This window comes from Lycorma delicatula, chromosome 1 (genome assembly GCF_047948215.1).
Source record: "Lycorma delicatula isolate Av1 chromosome 1, ASM4794821v1, whole genome shotgun sequence".
NCBI lineage: Eukaryota > Metazoa > Arthropoda > Insecta > Hemiptera > Fulgoridae > Lycorma > Lycorma delicatula.
In genome coordinates this window covers 245184050-245204142 of record NC_134455.1, presented here as the reverse complement: position 1 = coordinate 245204142, position 20093 = coordinate 245184050, and the positions used below count along the sequence as shown (strand labels likewise).

General features: G+C 30.1%; 1 protein-coding gene across 1 annotated transcript in view; it reads right to left on the bottom strand.

The window, feature by feature from the left end:
- Window positions 1-20093, bottom strand: part of LOC142330071 (serine protease inhibitor dipetalogastin) — a 124752-nt gene that overhangs the window by 103709 nt on the left and 950 nt on the right. The gene's annotated exons all lie outside the window — the stretch shown is intronic.

Here is a 20093-nt window from a genome sequence, read left to right as displayed (position 1 = left end):
TTTCTCTATTATTGAAAATTTCTTAAAGGCACGTACTTGCCTTTAAAATCACGGCTCAAAATACGTATCCGGTCTTCATCAGAGAAATGATAGAAGAGCGCCGGAGATTACGACACGTATGGCAGAGAACTCGTTATCCTGCTGTTAAGGGAAGATTTAACAGGGCTTCTCAAGAACTAAAAATTCAAACCTTTAAGAACATTTCGTTTCAATCATACAATGAGAATATTTTTGTACGTAAGCCGCTAAATACACCATATTGAAAGCTACTAAGTCGTTCAAGAGGCCCCTACAGTTTATTCCTTATCACCGTAAAATTAATTGGACATTGGTGAGAAGTCTTCAAGAGAAGGCGAACTTATTTGCTGAACACTTTTCAGAAGTATTCCAGCCCAGCAATACCAAGACGGATCCATATGAAATCAGAGAAACCTCCGAATATTTGACTTCTCCTTTCCAAATGTCCTTACAACTGAGCGCTTTACAATTCACGAGTGTCTTCAGTTATTGACAATGAAATACATCCAACAAAGGTGCCGCGATATGATTTGATCACCGGTCAGGTTCTCCAGGCATTACCTAGACATGCGATGCGTTTAGTTACTCTGATTTTTAATGATATTATTCGAATTGGTCATTTTCCTGGCCCGTGGAAAATTTCACAAATAATTGTGATAGCAAAACCGGGTAAAGAACCAACACATTTAATAGCTTATAGGCTTATCAGCCTGATTCCTGTGCCCTCTAAAGTATTTGAAAAGTTCCTTCTGAGAAGACTGAAGCAGTTCGTGAACGATCAAATCCCGATTCATAATTTGGGTTTAGGGAGAAGCATGCTACTGTGTAGCAAGCAAACAGGATTGTTAACGTCATAAATCATGCTCTAGATAAGAAAAAATACTGTTCAACGGTTTTCCTCGTTGTCAGTCAAGCTTTTGACAAAGTTTGGCATGTAGGGTTGCTCTGTTACCTAACAGAGCAACCCTACTCTGGGTAGGGGTTTACCCTAGTAAAACCCTACCGCAGAGTAGGATTTTACCCTACTGCAAACTGAAAAAGGTTTTACCGCATGTTTGCTATGTAGTGCTAAAGTCTTACCTAGAATACAGATATTTTCAAGTTAATCATGAGAAGGTTTTAACGGATTTGTTCCTTATACAATCAGGAGTACCTCAGGAAGCGTTGTCGGACCCATCTTGTATGTTTAAAAACATGTACTAGCTAATAGGACATAAAAATAAATTAATGATTAATAAATCCATTTTGAAGCCTATTTGTTCTTACGGGCTTATTGTGGGATACAGCAAACAAATCCAATATTGACATACCTGAATGCTACCAGACAAAAACACTTCGAAAAATGCTAATCATACCATGGTACAAAGAAGCAATAACCTCAAATATAATGTTTTTAAATTCCGAACCCTTAGATAGGAAATCTCTTTGACCAGCCTGCAATATCAAAATCGTTCGGATCAGCTTCAAAATTATATGGCAGTGAATTTATTGGAATGACACAATCAATGATTTTTCAAGACTGATGAGAAACAATATTCTTGATTTGATTTATTCTTTCAATTAGGTGACTGTATAATTCGGCCTTACGGGGTGCTCTTCTATTTCATTTCTTTTATTTGGTTATTATTATTAAGTCACAATCCACTGAATCTGTGGCTACTTAATGTTGGTTAAAATAGATTTTATTTACTTATAGTTCAATTCTCTTACTGAACAGATTGTATAGTTGCTATAACGTTACAATAAAAAAAAATTATTCTATGAAACATGTTAAGGAAAAATTACAGCTCATGAAAATTTCGGTAATTTTTGTAAGATATTTTGTGATATTTTTATCGGGTGGCAATGGTTAATATTTTCCCCTATTGTGGAATATTGTATATACGTGTGCACGCAATACTTTTTTTTATTTTAATTTTGAGGGTGCAAGACGGATTTTATAGTAAACGTGTTTAAAAAAAAATTATTATAAAACTGAAGGATATAAAACTGACTAAGCTATCAAAGTTTCTATTAATCTAAACTGAGGTCTTCTTACAGAATATTAAGGAAATATTTTGAATTTTCTTTTGTAATATTTCAATTTTAAAAATCAGTAGAACTTTTTGCTTAACAAAGTTTCTGAAATAAAATTCTTATTACCGTAAAATTTTACAAAAGTCCAATAATCATGCGGTAAGGTAGATCGATACTGTATATAAAACCAAAGCGAAGAACGAGTATTTAAATTAGAATAATTGTTGAGTTAGATTAATAATCTAGCTGAATTAAGAGTTTGTGAATAATTGTCGAAAGATTGATCGTTAGGATACAAATTAGATTTATTTCAATCGACTTTTTTTTTGCGAATAGGCCCATTTAGGAATACGCAAAATATTTAAAGGCGTTTCTTTGCTTCTTTTGTGCCCATATTTCTTTAATTCTTCTACTGGGAGCCTTTTTCTCTTTGGACTAGGTTGTTCCTGTCTTCTTTGGTCTATCCTTTTGGTTAACTTGCCATTTCTGAATTTTGTGTGCAAAAAAAATTCTGTTACAAACATCTGGCTGACTTATTCCGGGCTATTTTTGATTTTTGTATCAATCGACGTTTTATTGTATTCATCGAATTTTTTGAAATATCTAAATAAACCGTTGTACCTTTGAAAAAATTTATTAAAACTTTGATAAAATCTATAAATTTAATTATAAAAATAGATTTCAACTATATATCTTTTAGTTGAAATCTATTTTTATAATTAAATTAAATTTAAAGTAAATCTAATTCAATATGAAATTCAGGAAACGGCTGAGTTCCTTAAAAGGAATAAACTGCGATCTACTTTTGTTTCCTAATCATTGTGTAGAAATTTTTATGAAATCACCCGTTTTAGGTAGCTGTTGAAAGGTTACTTGTAGGTTCATTTAAATACGTAATGAAAAAGCTAAATGATAATATTGTTATGACTATAAATAATGCAAGTCACACATGCTACTCGTTATTCATTATATCAGCACAGACGCTTTATGCGTTTATCAATTACACATTTGTTAAATACTAAAACATGGAATGTAAATCAAACCGTCCAATAATAAACGTTCTCTGTTCAGAACCAACCGGAGGTATTAAACGCCAGGCATTTTCAACAGGAATATTATGCATTAAGTCTTTTTAAGATTTTTTATTTTAGTTCAAATAATAATGAAACCAAAGAAATTTAAATATAAATGGAAGTATATCCCTAGAATAAAGCTGGATTTAAGCAATAAGTAATATTTCAATGCTCAGTGCTTTCTTCCACGTACTGTTTTAATCGAAAGTGTTCGAGGAAAAGAAATACTTCTAAATTAGCGCTTAGATCAGACTTATTATTGATGAAGATCAGTTTCATATTGTAACTTAAAAGGAACCAGAATATTAAATTACATCTATACTTTGGTAACCTAGAACCAAAACTCGGAGCTAAACAATATTACTACACAAAAATTTGTGCAAGAAAAACTTCATAAATTCATAGACATAAACCTATATGTTACTAAGTGGAATTAAGATTTTTTTTCAGTAAATATAGAACAGTTTTAAAATCTGAATGAAGAAAAAGCACTAGAAAAAAAATTAAAAATATATTGTTCTAGATACTGATAAACAGAGACATTTCTTGTGTTAGACTAAAATCAATCTATCAGCATAGTGCCGATATAATAGGTATCCATTAAAATAATAATTTCCTATTTTAAATGGATTTCTTAGGGCCTATTTACAAATTGTATCTATTACTAGGTTCTAAATAGCTAAAGATGTATTTTAAAAATTTCTAACAAAACTCCTAAAGCCGAATCCTCTGTTATCGTGTTATATTTTTTCCCATGATTTTGAAGCTTGAAACTTATTTCATAGTATTATAACTAATAAAATGAAGAGAAAAAACACAACAAATTTTCCTATTTCATTTTTCTTAAGCCGGACAATTCCAATTCATTCCTGAAATCTAATAATCTGCAAAAATATTGGCATTTAGAAGTCTTAGTAATGTGAAAAAGGCTACATAAAATAAATTTCAAAAAGTTCTAACTGTAACCCTTTTTTAATACTACCCACTACCCACTAAGGTTATTTAGTATCAATTATATGTTTAAATAGGAATGTTTAAAGATATTCCTGGGAAGAAAAATCTTAAAATAATACGCCAAATTGATGAAATAAAAAATATTCCATCATCTAAAAATAAAAAAACCTGGTCAGTCTCATAGGTCAGTCTTATTTAAAAGCTGGTTTAAAAATCTAATGATCATGTAAGAAAAAATTTACATAATTACTACAAACTAGATATAATTATACGACTTACTTATTGCTGTAATCGGCTGAAATTTTCTGTTTGTTTTGCTACTGCCTTTTGGGTAGATTTAAACTGATAATTAAATGATGTTCAGAAATCAATAGTAATCTGACGTTCGATATTACATACAAGTAAAGTCGTAGCTCGGAGAGCAAGACGGCATTAATAATACTGTAAATACTTAGTCGGAGATACAAGAAATTATAAATCAAAACTGAATACAACGAGTTTGCACTCACACTGGAGGCAGTAATCAAAATGACTACAATTAAATTTTACTATATTTTATATATATATAAATAGTGTCCCGATGAAAATGAAGATACAATGTATGCTAGTGCCAGTGTGTTTGAAAGAGAAAAAGTATATATCAGACCTGTTAATTTGGAAATGTTTGGTAGGTGAAAAATTACTGATAGAATTAGTGTTCGCATATTAATGTTGCTACAGAAGCTTTTTAAAACTAAAAACCAGTTAATAAATCGTACTTCTTTTCAGTGCATTAAGAAAAAATCAAAGAAATTCTGTACAAATTTAGCCAAAATGACTGCCAAAAATTAGCGTTTCATTGCGATGGAAAGCTGCCTGCAGGACTCATAGGTGTAGAAAAGGTTGATAAACTGGGAATAGTAAATTTTCAAAACAAGGATCAATTGTTGACAAGGATTGTTGGGGAATCCATGAAATCCGAACATCTTTAGCAGAGGAGCAAGTAATGGTTGTTTACCAAGTAGTGGAGAAGTGGGCTCTAACCACCAAAATTTAGGTACTTTGCTGTGATACGACAGAAAGCAACACAGTTCGAGTAAATTAGGCCTGTACAAATCTAGAAAAATTGTTCAATCGTGACGTGTTTTACCTTCTTTGCCGTCACCACATTTTTGAGTTAGTTTTGAGGAGCTGTTTCGACTCACCGATGGGTGCAACTTCTTGTCCATACATGGCGATTTTCAAAAGATTTAGAGAAACCTGGATGAAACTCGACAAGAACGTTTACATAATGTGGTAACAATGAGGTGCCTGATGATGTCCGCTCTACCATTATTGGATTTCTTAAACACCACCTTTCTACGCAGAAACAACACCGAGATGACTACCGAGAATTGTTGGAGCGATGTTCTTTCTTGGCGGCATTCTGAAGAACGGGATATCGTTTCGTACACCAGGAGCTGTAAGTCATGCTACGTGGATGTCAAAGGCAAATTCCGTATTCAAAATCAATTCCGGTTTATCTCATAGGGAGAAGAATTATTTAAGAAGAATATGAATTTTTATTGCTCGAGTGTATAAATTAGACTAATTTATTTCATCAGAACCAATTAAAGCACTTTATCACTAAAGCACTTGTGTGTCAATCGCTAAATTATCAGAATTCAGAAATCGGTAAGCTGCTGCAAAAACGTTTTCCAACCATCTCTGGAACTTGGTTTTCGAAACTGAAATTCTATTTTTATTTGATGTCAATGTACTAACAGCAAATGTGGCTCAAATTTTGCTGGAATCAGATAAAGTTGAAGAAAAGGAAGAAGAAAAAATCATCTAAGAGGTAGATTTTGCGCGACAAAATGATTTTTCTTTCTTTACAAACATCAAGTTTTCGTCTTTTGTAATTCCTGGTTCAAAAACTTTCTATTTGCACCCATTTCCTCAACAAAGATCCATTAATATGGAAGGATGATCCTGATTATGAAAAAGGAATTGAAAAATTCGAGTCGATAGTTGTAAATGACGTTACTAAAAGAGGTGTCAAACTTATTCAGAATTACAATAATATTCTCACAGAAGATAGAACTGAGAAACAATTTGTTTTACAGATCGTTGCCGTAAACTGTAAAAAAATATCCAGCTTCTACTAAACACTCCCTTAGGAAAGAATAATGTTCAATATTAGTTGGTTCACATTAGGCTTTGATGTTATAGAAATTATTGTAATAAAAATGCGTTTCTCTTTTAGAAGTCGTGAGCGTTATTAAAAAAAAACTTAATATTCTTAAATCGTTTATGTTATTTCCAGAATTTTTGAAATTAACTTTTGGAAATTTTAATGTTTTTAAACAATTGTTGAGGTTGCCTGGATGTGTTCACATAAATTTCTCTAAGAAGAAGAAATAAATTGGTCGAGATAGGTAAGAGTACACCGCTTTGGAATGAAATAAGTCGTATTATGTTCGAGCTTGAAGGCGTTTGAGGGTCGCCTAGTAGCTGTCCGACTGAGCTAAGTTTTTCAGTCAGTTTTTTTGTCGATTGGAACAGGATTAGGGATTAAGAGTAGCACCATTTTAAGTTTTTGAAAATTATGTATAGCGAAGGCCGCTCTAATTTAAAAATATACATTTAAGATGGATCTTGAGAGAATGTCAAATAATAATAGTGAAGGTAGATGAAGATCGGTATTTATAATAATGATTTTTTAATCAATCGTCAATTTTTCTACAGATTTAAAATAAATAAACCTTAAGTAATAATAAATAAAAACGATTTCAAAAATTCCACTAAAGTATAAAAAAATAATATTTATCTATAAAGGTTGATTAATAAAAGTAAATGATTCACGAATTATTTTATAAAATATTACATTTATTAATGAAATTCCTTCCGAGAACCTTTAAGCTATATAAAAATTTCTTACTTAAGAACTACATTTAAAGATAAGTTGGAGTTTTTTCGTGGAGTAGTTTTTGAAAATCTTTATAAATATTCAGTATGTTTAAAATAAACAACTCAACTTAAACAAGGAGTCTTCCAGTTTAACTCTCGACATTCTTTCTTAGTTCCTTAAGAATTTCGTTAATACTTGGCTGATTATAACACTAGTTAGAGGTAACTAAAAAGCTTTCACAGTTTGCAAAAAATAAAAGCTATTGTTCTTTAAAAAAATAAATATAGCTGTATAAAGCAAAATAAAAAGATATCAGCAAGGTAAAGCGTTCACTTAATATTTTATCTCCTCATGGAGAAGATTTTTCAAGGTAAACTAGCAGCAACTCATCGTCTGCTGCTCTTCATGTACATTTATTTCACTTACCTTGCTTTACCTTTACTTTCTCCTCTCTAACCATTTTATTAAATTTCTTTACCTAGTTACTGAATTCCAGCAAGAAAAATATCGAAAGTAAAAAAGTTTTTTTTTCAAACAGCTTATACTTCTCGGATAAAGTAGTTGTGTAAGCATTAAAAAATACTTTTTTTTACAACTTCCAGCAGGATTTTCATTTTTTCCATCTTAACAGTAAAAACCAGGTACAGTAGTTTTACCAGGCAATATATTACTCGTATTTTCTTCACAGAAAATTTCGTATGATAATAATACATACGTACGATAACAGGTCATCCAGTTCCAGATGTTTTTGATTGAAAATTGATGGAAACTAAAAATATTGTAATAAAAATGATTTAAGTTTTAACTTAATGTAAAAAAACAAAAAAAAAACATTAATTGCCATAGAGAATTGCGAAAATTGCAAACGAAACAAATATCAATACATGAAAAGTGTTTACAAATCATTCATAAAAAATTCTCTCCCTGTGTATAAAAACTTATCCCAGAAGTTATACGGCATTTTAAAAATACTTATGCTTGTAATTACTACTGTTCTCGTCAAGAGTCAGAAACGTTAAACTAATTACGAAAAACTGTTCCTTTTATTAATTTTATATTTTTTTGCAGATCTGTTTTTTACGTATATCATTGTTTTAAGTGGTTCCTTTTTTGTTGTTTCAGAATTCTCATTTCTTCAGTTTACTGCGCTTGTATTAATAGAAAAGCCTTGTAACAGTACAAGGTTAAAACTAACTAACCTTTTAGTTCTGGGGAGCATAAAGGAAAATTTGTAACATTGAATTTGATGTATATAGTGTGTGTGTGTGTGTGTGTGTGTGTGTGTGTGTGTGTGTGTGTGTGTGTGTGTGTGTGTGTGTGTGTGTGTGTGTGTGTGTGTGTGTGTGTGTGTGTATGTGCGTGTGTGTGCGCGTGCGTGTGTATGCGTGTATGTATGGAGTACATGATAATATATTTACTTACCTATTAATCTAATATGGTTATTTAATAATGTAGATGTATGTAAAACTAGTTTAAAGAATACAAATACGAAATAATTAAATATTTTATGCGAATCCTTCTTAACATTGAACAATCTCTTCAATATAAAATTCATAATTGCTACGAAAAATAGGCTAATGTTGGAAATATTGCGGTCAAGAAATTATGTAAATAAAAACTGTAGTAGCTGGTATAAAATGAATGACAAACCGGCCTGATCAACGGGACTACACCGGAACTGTAGGTTGACACTGGGAACTACAGTAAACCTACTTAATAATTGAAGAATGAATTCATATTCTAAAACAAGCTGATAAAGGAATTCATAACTCCAGTAAAATATTTTAAATATATTTTTTTGTGATCATTTACATTTTAGTTGAAGAGTTGTTTTTATTTCTTAACGTATGCGACTATCTTATGTGAAATACAATAATAATATTCAAGAAAAATAAATCCATAAATTATATTAAAATTATCATCAATACTTCTTCAGTATGTACAACGATGTTTTAAGTTTTATATTTTATAATAATATTTTGAAACTTATTAAAAAACAATTTATTCATAAATAAATTAATGATTCTTTCATAAAATCCATCAAAATCATTACACGAATGATTCCAGAATTAAGAAACAGCATCCTTCACTTACGATGACATATGTATAAATCGATTATACTTTCTTCCTCATCATCAGATTTTTTTTTAAATGTTTGTCTATCAGCCGGAATTCCATGCTAGATAATCAATTCAGCTACCAGGAATCTGATTTTAATTAGTGTCAAATTGGTCACCATGACATAACTAAACAATGAGGGCAGTGAACTCGCTTTCTTTATATCAGGGTCAAGTCTCCCACTACTAACCCTCTGGCCACAGTTCATACGCCTACATAAAAGAATTGCATCTATGTTTTATGTTTACGACACCATTCGTAAGATTCATAACATAGATCTATAAATAGATAGCTACGATAAAAATCTAACAATCGACACATACGGTTCTATATTTTATCCGAAGGAAACGTCTTAACATAATAGTTTATGAAGATTATGCTTATAGAAAGTGTTTTCATAGAGTAGCCGTTTCTTGGTTACTAACTCAAACATTTTTGTGATAAGACATTCTTTGAGTCAAATTGTCGATCGCACAGATGTTGGTTCTTTTTTAAAAAGAACCAACATCTGTACAGTTCTGTAAGCTTGTACAGTTTTCCAGTTAACATTTTTGTTAACAGGAATTTTATTTGAATTCAGTTTAAAAATAAATAAAAAATTAACGAAATATTTAAAAAAAGAATTGCATAATTGTATTGAATTAAATTTCAGTCTACTTCACAAGGAAAAGTTAAACTATAAACATAAAATGCACATTAAAATCAATTCCTTTGATTATTCTTAGTTCTTATTAATGCGTTAAAAATTGTTTTACGTCTTCTACACAACCGTTCATTAAATGTTTGCATATTCTTTCACCCATAAAATTGACTTTTTTAAGTAAAGTTTTATGAATCTTAATATTAGAGCAGCAGAAGTTACTCTAATACAAAACCATTTTGATGCTTTTATTATTCGTTCCACCGGCTTGCCAACTGGTACATAAGTTATTCCATGTCAAAATAAAAGCTTTGTTTGGTTTCAACAATTATTTTCTGCGAAAAAAAGTTAGTGATCTTTTAGATGGATTGTTGGAGAAAAGCAAAGGTCCGTGAAAAAATGAAGCGTTGCTTTGAAGCAGTGGTAACCGGTACATAACGGCTGACCACTGACTTTGACTCACCCAGATTACTTTCTATGGGGGGGGGGGCAGCGAAACAAGCAGTATATCGCAATAGACCGCGCACGATAAACGAACTCAAAACCTCAATAATGGCAAACGTACGAGACATTTCAGTATATCAGATAAAGTGTTTGAAAACAAATTAAAACGTGTGTTTTATTTTTGAGCTGGAAACGATTGTTGTATTGGTGTGGGAGGAGGTCATTTTCAACATCTTTTATAAACTACTTCCGTTATTATAATATCCGTTTATATAAAATAATGAAATAAAAATACAAAGTAATAATTAAGAAAGTTTTTTTGTCAATACACTCTCATAGTTCAGTGCACAGCAACTTTCCGAACGGAAATTTTTATTCATATAAATAAATTATAAAATACTGGAAAATAATCTAAATTTTGAGTATTATTAACACGACTTTCAGTTTCACCGTTATGTATACTGGTATATGCTTTTTATGGGGGAGTTTGATTACCGGTAGTTCTTTTTTTCATGTTTAGCCTTCGGGAATTACCGTTCAGGTATTACTTCAGAGGATGAATGAGGGTTTTATGTATGAGTGTAAATGAAGCGTAGTCTTGTGCAGTCTCAGTTCGACCGTTCCTGAAATGTGTGGTTAACCCAACCACCAAACAACACCGGTATCCACGATCTAGTATTCAAATCCCTATAAAAGTAACTGCCTTTACTAGGAATTGAACGCTGGATCTCTTGTCTTCCAAATCAGCTTATTTGGAAAGACTTGTCACTAGACCAACCCGGTGGGTTTGATTACCGGTAATTAAATGCTATGAAAGGTACGGTTTTCATAAATTAAATAAAATCTTTTTATTTTCTCAATTAATTGTTTCTTCTTGATTGACATATATTTTATAAAAAAAGTATTATTGTAAATCTTAGTACTTTTTATAAATAAAATATAATAAAAGTTCTTTGCGACACAAAAATTTAACTCAAAAGAAAAACCAAAATATTTTTACTTTAAACCAAAATAAATTTGAAAAAGCTACAGATCCAGCCGTTGGTGAGATAAAAGGCAAATTAATATACACGTGAAAAGTAATTATAATTCGATGCATGTAAACGGGCAAGACACTAATTCGTACATGGTGTAACAGTAGGTCTAAATTTGTAACGAGCAAGATAGCCCATTCAGTCGGTTGTTCGCCCCATTCTTCCACTTTGCCTTTTCCATATTCTTAATTATTAAGAGGTAAAATACCGTAGGAAATAATATAGCCGCTGCCCTTGTTTCATTTGTGATGCCATACCGGCACCTTACAATTGACGAATGACCGCTTTTTTCCAGAGATCATTACAGAGCTAACCGTACTCCAACTTTTTCTTCAGAATATTGAAGAAAAACTAAAAAAAAAAAAACGTCTCCTTTTTTATTACTAATAACCTACTCGAATTTTTAGAACTATTCCTGAATAAAATAATGATTAATTAGAAAATAGTTAAGAGCAGGAAAACTGACGGTTCAGAACCACTTAACTGGGAGAAGGCAAAAATGAGGTTAGTTATTAGGCAGTTGATAGGGCAACTTATTGAACTGTTTTCGTGCTTTTAACATAGTATATTATTCTTATTTAAAAGCGTTGACTACTTTATTGTACTTAACTTTTCTGATTTCAGTTTTTTATGACAAATTTCAATAGTGAAATTAAATTGGATAGGTTAGAAAAAGAGATTGGGGAATAAAGTAAAGCAACTCATGGTTTTTCAAACTTTTTTCAGTGTTATGAAGCTTCATGACCATCGGAAAAGTACAGGGCGTCTAGTACAGTTATATTTATTTTAAAGGATAGGTTTGATATTCAGCCTAAAATTTTACTGTGTATTATTCTTATACTATTTTATTTAGATAAAAACTGCGAAGAAAAACGGTATTAAGAAGAACAATTTTACTACTACTAAGCTGCAATCAATCTACGAATTTAACATCTTTCACACTGAAGTCTGCATTCGATACACAAGGCACAACTTTTGGAATTCCGAATGAATACAAGTTGTGTTTTTTTATTTTAATTTCCTTTCTCGATTATACACCATTTTTAGTTATTTTAATAATAATAATAACACCTAAAAAGTCTGGAAGTGTTTGAATCATGTTTGGCCACCGGCAGTGGTCAGTAAGCTTTGTTATTTCACTGACAACAATCTACTTTTTCTGTTATTATTTTTATATTCGGATAATAACTTATTGTGAATAAATTGTTATATTCCAAACAGAAAGAACCGCAGTGAAACGTGTATCGGTTTGTCTAATCGATTTCATTTTAGAAAGAACAAAAGAAAACTTTCTATCTTTCCATTACAGTTTTGAATAATAACCTTTTTAAGTTATATTTTCACGATCGTGGATGTGGAATCTTCTGTTTCATTCATAAATTGCAACCTCATTACTGTGTTTCCACTTTCCCCCTTTCTATTGCATTACCTGTCACAACAGAAAAACGTGACTTGCACTGGTTTTATTTCAGTATTAATGTTACCCACTAGTTAATTTCTTTGAAAAGTTTTTCTTGACTTTGTCAAGAAATCTGTCTTTAAAAATTAATAAGACTTATCGATCAAAACACTTGATTGTTATTCTTGTATTAGGCTACACACATTTTTTTACCGACATTAAGGATTTTATGACATTCTCACGAAATTCCATGACAATTCATTTCACAGTATTTCATGGCAGAATTTTTTTAAGAAAACATTTTACTAGCAAACGTTTACATTCTTTGAGAAAGATCTTATTTCCAGACGATGAAAAAAATAACTGATAGTTAACAGTTATAATTAACATAATATGCCTTAATTTAACATGATATTAAATAAATAGTAGACTAACATAAAATTTTACTCTATTTTTTTATATTATATCAAAAGAAGAATACCCAAACTGCAGGTTAAGTAAAAGATTTTGCTTACATCAAAATATATATTATAAAGCTTGTTCGTCGTAAATTTTTGTTAAAGTTTTATCAAAGTTTGCTGAAATTATACTCAGAAATTAATATAATCTTATCTTCTTTCAGTTATGCATGTATTTCTCATGTACTTATCCATTTTTTCATAAATAATGCGATTTCTTTATTTATTCTTGTTTTAACGTTGTTCACCTGTGAGCATTAACATAATACAAAACACGAAATAACCTTGAAACGTTTATTAGAACATAATTTACGCTAAACGGAACAAAACCGATCAAAAATCTTCTTTTAATGCAATAAGAAGATAAAACACTCACTTTTTTCATGTGTTTTTGCTCTCGTTTTATGACAATAAAATTTTTGAAATTTTCAATGAAGCGTTTACCTTAATTTTTCTATTCTTCCTAATATTTATTTTTATTCGTTTTAGAATGGAGTTTACGAATGTTTCATCACCTAAAACCTCCCATCGTTTATTTTTTTATTTATACCAAAGATCTCCATTGTATTTAGCGTACTGATTGAAAAAAATCCCTTATTTTTTTACGTTCAGATAACCTGAACGAAAAATAAGGTATAATTGGTAGTCTGAATTGTCGTTAAAAATAGAATATCTTTTTTACCCTTCTGCGTGGAATGTGTATTTTCTCATAAAAAGAATTGATTTTTCAGTTTCATTAATTCCCAATTTTTTAACTATTATCTTCAAATAGTCAAATATTCGAATCAAATAATCAAATATACTATTTAATTAACTTATATTTTATTATTTAGAGAAAACCCCTTGTAAGTATAAACTCTACGCAAAAAATGAAATCAAAACACATCCCGTAAAATATTTTTCTTGATAATATTTATATTGAACATTGGTCACGCATACAACCACGCTTTTTCAAAACAGAAATTTGTTTCCAATTTTATTTTCAAAATTAGTTTTCATTCTGTTTTTTAATTAAGATTATTTAGGATGAAGTATGACTTTATCTACATGGAACCCTAAGGACAATTCCATTTTCACAATAAGTTATACTCATATTTGAAAATAATTGGGCTACATAGACATGTAAAGTTTTTGTATGTTTTTAGTATTCTTGTATATATTCTATATTTTCATTTAGCAATTTAACTTATAAATATGGCAAAAAATTAGTCTCAAACATCTTTTCCAAGCTGACACCGATTTTGTCACCTCTGCTAAATTCAGATTGCATGAAAGTTCGTGTATACTCGCTTGGACCAATATTTGTCTTTCTTTAACTTCAGGTCGCTCCATCTCCATTTAAAATGCACGGATGCCGAGAAACCTAAATTACCTGAGTAAAAATCATTCTTTCCGTGATTGCATTTCCAATATAGAGCCTCAATCTTCTTGAAGTTAAAAAAGGCACTGAAGCGGTGTTAGTGGGAGAACTCATATAATCCGATTGTGTATGAAATTCAAACTAGTCAAATGAAAAGGTAAAATTGAAAATTAGTAATTCATTAAAAAAAACTCTTAGCGTAGTCGGATAAAGTTATATTTTTTAGACGATTCAATCTCTTTGAGTGGATCGATCAAGTGTGGTAAAACTCCCATGGGTTTTCGATTGAAAATAAATCGAGTAACGATGTTGGTTACTTTTTAGATTTCACTTTTTCTATAGAGATCCCATTTTAATACGAGACATGTTGTTTTTATCTTACAACGAATTCTACAGGATGAATTCAGTAAAGTACAAAACACTCACTATTTAAAAATAAGTTGTGATACATTTCGTTCATCGTACCTTTTTCGTTGAGAAAAATTTCTAGTTATAAATTGTCTGCAAAAAACATTGGCTCAACATAAATATATTTAGGCATAGAGTAATATGTAGAAAAAAGTCTTATATTGAAACATAAAAGAAACTTCACGTAGTAGGAAAATGATCGAATGACAATTTAAGTTTGACAGAATGTGCTTTGATTTCATTTTTTGATAGAGTTGAAGATGAAATTGTCCATACAGCTTCATGTAGATAGTCATACTTGTTCCTAAATAATCTTTTTCGTAAAAAAAAAAATGATCACTAATTTTGAAAATAAATTCGGAGACAAATTTCTCTCCCGTTAGAGTTAAAGGACACTCCCCTGGGTTGACTTATACTTAGCTGTGGGTTCGGTCCAAGGGGGGGAGAAAAAAAAATACTAAATAAACCATGAAAAATACTTTACAGGGTGAGTTTTGATTTAATTTTTTTCATAGAGTTGAAAATGGAATTGTACATAGAGTTTCATGTAGAATTAATAAAAAATGTCATACAGAAATCAAAAAGAAACTTTATGTAGTAGGCAAATTATCGAATGAAAGTTTAATCCACAAAGTATTGCGAACCATAAAATCATACTTGCTGATAAATAATCTTTTTTGTAAAAAAAAATAATAATCACATATTTTGAAAATAAATTCGGAGACAGATTTCTGTTTCGAAAAAGCATGGTTGAACGCGTGAACAGTGTTCAATATAAATATTAAATACATCATGAAAAGTACTTGACGGGATGTCTTTTATGTATATATATATATATATGTATATGCCTTTGTATAAAATTTTGAGGCTCAAAAATCTTCAAAGTATTACGGTACATCAGTTTCATTGAAATCTAGATTTGCATGTTCAAATTTGATGTAAGTTGGTTGAATCGATCCTAAGTCGTTCTTGACCGGTCAGTACCAGCTGATATCAGTCGAACCACTTTTCTAAATCTGAATTTTTTTTTGTAGTTGCTGTGGGAGTTTAATGCCCCAACAGAAAAACAAGAATGCCAATCGAAAAAATATTTTGCGCATAATATTACATTTTTATTCAGGATTCTTAAACACAATCATTCATAAATACATCATTCTTATTTATTAAATAAAATGAATTAGAATGTACGAAAGGTGTCGAAAAACCCTATTTTAAAGATAACAGAAGTAGCGTCACCTCCTCTATGTCAAGTTGTCATACTTACCAGAGGGGGAGCTAGCGATCCACCTCGGTGGCTGTCGAGGAGGCGTCGCTATCTATAAGAGGATTTAATAACTGCAGAAATTTTAATGAAATATCTTTTTAACCTTAAGATGTACTGCTAATCAGCACTTGAAATAAATGTCAACTGGTCATACTAAGCTGTTTATTGGTCTGATTAACATAATTTTATATATATACAACTACACTTTTAATCGCATTCTACATTATTACAATACTAAAACTGCTGAAGGAGGTTTTAAATTCGAATACTATCATTACTAACTAGCACTATGATTTCTGTAAATATTGTTCTTTCTAGTGAGGATTCAACGAGTTAAAAATAAAACCCTTCACAAATAAACGCTTACCGCAGGTGTTATGAGATACAAAACTGATAAAAGGTAGCAGATATAGGCATGAATACTAAACAGAGTTCTTGGAATATTCTCAGTTTCAGGAAAATATAGTTCTTATTAACCTAACAAGAAACCTATATATATATATATATATATATATATAAAGGTGAATTAAGAGTACTAATGAGAATAAAATCTATTAGAGCAAGAAAATTTGTAAATGAAAGTAAACGAAAATTTGAATTACAACAAATAAAAAGATAATGAATACATAGAAATAAATTATAATTAAATAATGAGAGTTGAACTTCTAGTAATATGTTTTATAATTAAGTAAAAACTTTTGTGAAGTAGAAGAAGGTTTTTTTGATTAAAATAAATATTTTGATAAAAAAAAAAAATATTAAAAGAAGAGGAAAATCATCAACTTCTTTTCATAAAATTACAGAAGATCATTGTTTTTATTATTTATTGTTTCTAATGTGAAATAACCTCATAACACGAAAATTATGAGTGTCAACAATTCATTCATTATCAACGCCCAGCAAAACTACTGAAGATAAATTGATAAAAATTTGTACACGTCTTCTTCTTACGGTGTAAGTGCACACAAAAAAGGAGTTTTTGAAATTCTGAGTTTAAGGATTAAAGTGAGGTAACATTATATTTTACTATTTTTTGAATTTCTTGTTAACAAATGAAGATATCGAATTAGTTTTTTGTGTGTGTAATCTTCCAATATCCAAAAACCATTTCTATATATTTTTTTTAAAATTCGACCTTGAAACGGTAAAAAAGGGTAAAAAATGTAGAACAATGATAGCAAATTTTACCCATTTCCGACTATACTAAACGAAATGTTCACTTGATTTGGGCTAAATACTCTTCAGATAAATATTGGGTTTTTTAATTTCATTATTTTAAGGGGTAAAAAAATAAAAATTGTTTGGTAACATGTGTCGTACATTTTTTCCGTTTTATGGTCCGGCTATTGAATCAATTTTTTTGAGATTTAATCAACACTCTGATGTTAATCAATGTATGTAATTCTGATTATGTATTTTGCGAGCGAAGCCGCGACGAGAAATTTAAAAACCAATTAGTGGGTCCAGTACTGACCAAACTGTTGCTCTGAAGATATTACAATACACTAATAGTTTTTATAAATTTAACAGGCTTTAATTTTATTTATCATTATTATTCTCACAAGGTTGAGTTTAATGAAAACAGGGGGGGCAATAGCGCAGAGCACTGACCGGCTAAACATCACCTGACCGCGACGGGAAACGCAAATATACATATAGCGAGGCGGTAGCCGCGACGGGGATGCTAGAATATATATATATACATACAGACAATTAATAAAGTATGGGAACACGTAAATAACCTTTTAGTAGCAAACAATTTAAAAAAATGAATTCAGCAAATGCTCTTACCATGAAACAATCTATTTTCCGTATGAAACCCACTGTTGGAGTGCACCGTGGGCCATTTAAAATTTATAAGTCTTCCCGCCCAATTCAGACTCCCTGGAAGCTTATGGTTTGGTGTTCACTTACCGAAAACGATTGTTTTGAGGTTGTTGATAAATCTTAATTTTCTATGTTTAATTGTTGAAAAGTTTCCTTATTTTATTAATATTCTGTATGTAAATATCATAGAATGCCGACTTGATAAATGTTATTTCCTCAGAAGTTAACTTTACTTATTCAGTGATTGTTTACGATATGCTTTGGTACTGCTAACATGAAAAAATAGAAGTAGTGATATACGGGGGGATTTCTTTGCAAGATGACTATTATAAGACTACATCAAGACCATTAGTAAAGGGAAAAGGCAGCATTAGCGCTGCATCTTATTGCAATTATTCAACTGTAAATCAATGAAACTAAAGTATAACACAAAAAAAAATTCAACTGAAGATTTGACGAATAGTCAGACTGTGGGCAGTAAGCATTACTCATTAAATCATTGCAGATTGTCGAGCGGAAAAGAACTCACGGTTTCTGATAAGCTGTTGTTAAAAACCTTCAAGTAAACTGAATAATTTATATTTAAAAATGAAACAAATTAAATTATTTATTTATTCAGATAAAAATAAAAATAATAACAATTATTTTAAATTACAAGATTATTATTATTATTATTATTATTATTATTATTATTATTATTATTATTATTATTATTATTATTAATATTATTAACAGGTTTCTAACCAGTTAGAATGCATGTTTTAACCAAACTATAAGTTTCTTACAAATAACGTCCCTCGAATTTTTATCGATATTATTCACTCACCGATTCTAGGAAGTAAAGATATATCAGCAAAATTTAACATTCTGAAAAACCTTAATGTACTGAATGTTTTAATTTAAACTCCCTATTTTCGGACCACTGTTAGAAAAATTCCATTGGTATGTATTTTCCTTGTTTGACAATTTGTAATCTCAATAAAAAAATGGCTACGTCATAGTTTTCTATTTTCTTGCAAAAATTTCCGATTCAAAAGGCGGAGGATTGAGGAAGAGGAATCGGCAATTACGTTAATTATCCTACTCTGTAACAGTCTTTGTCTTTCATCTGGAAAGTTCTGAATTCGAATGCCGGTCAGGCTTTTCTACATTTCCCAAAATTCTACTCATTTTGCTACAAAACATATTAATTACTAGGCATGAGTCTGCAACCACTAAAATTATAAATTAATGAAAGAACAGGTATAGTATAAATATTAATATGTAAATTGTGTTAAACAGTGCAATAAATGATTTGTGATAATGAATTTTACACAGTTTTGCAATAGCTATATTCATAATATTGCTCTCTTTTACATTTATACGATTTTGACAGTAATTCACCTACATGTCGTGAAATTTGCAGTTATACATAATTATATTATACCTAGCATATTAGTTGCTGACAAACAGCTTATATACTGTTAGCAGATGCAGCTCGTAACCAATTATACGAGAAGAAAAAATGATAATTAGTAATAAATAATTCTATATTAAAAAACATAGATTGTTTAGAGGTAAGAACATCTGCTAAATTTCATTTTTTTTTTAAATACTAAAAACTAATTTACATGTTCCCATAGTAGTCTTATAAAGGTTGCTGGGTTTACCAGATGAGTAAACCAGCAACCATTTTCAAATAATCTATACTTCAGTGAAGGAAATTAACTCACTATAAGTGATAGAATTGGATTAGCACATTTTTTAGACTAGTTTAGTAAGAAATGATTTGAAGGGTTCAAATCTGGCTTCACACAGATAAGTCAAAATGCAATTTGTTCACGTTAGCTTAATTATTATTACTTTTAATGGACTTAAGTTAATGAATTTGAAGAGCTTCCAGTAGGTGTGAAAATAAGTATGCTCAGAATTGAAGAATATACGTAAACCATAATTCACTAAGAGAAATAGAAAGAGCAAGTTAAAAGACATTACGATAATAATTATTGCTTCATGATGTCATTTGAAGCACAATTTTATTCTAAATTAATTAAAATAAATATAAAAATTACATATAGCAATTTTAATATAAATTTTAATCTTAACAAAAGGTTTGCTGAGAGATGTTTAGAATCCACTATATATATTTATTTATACATAGAATATATCATTTTTTCTTCAGAAGTGTTTTAATATTACTAAATTTGCAGAAGTATTTACTTAAATAGTCTT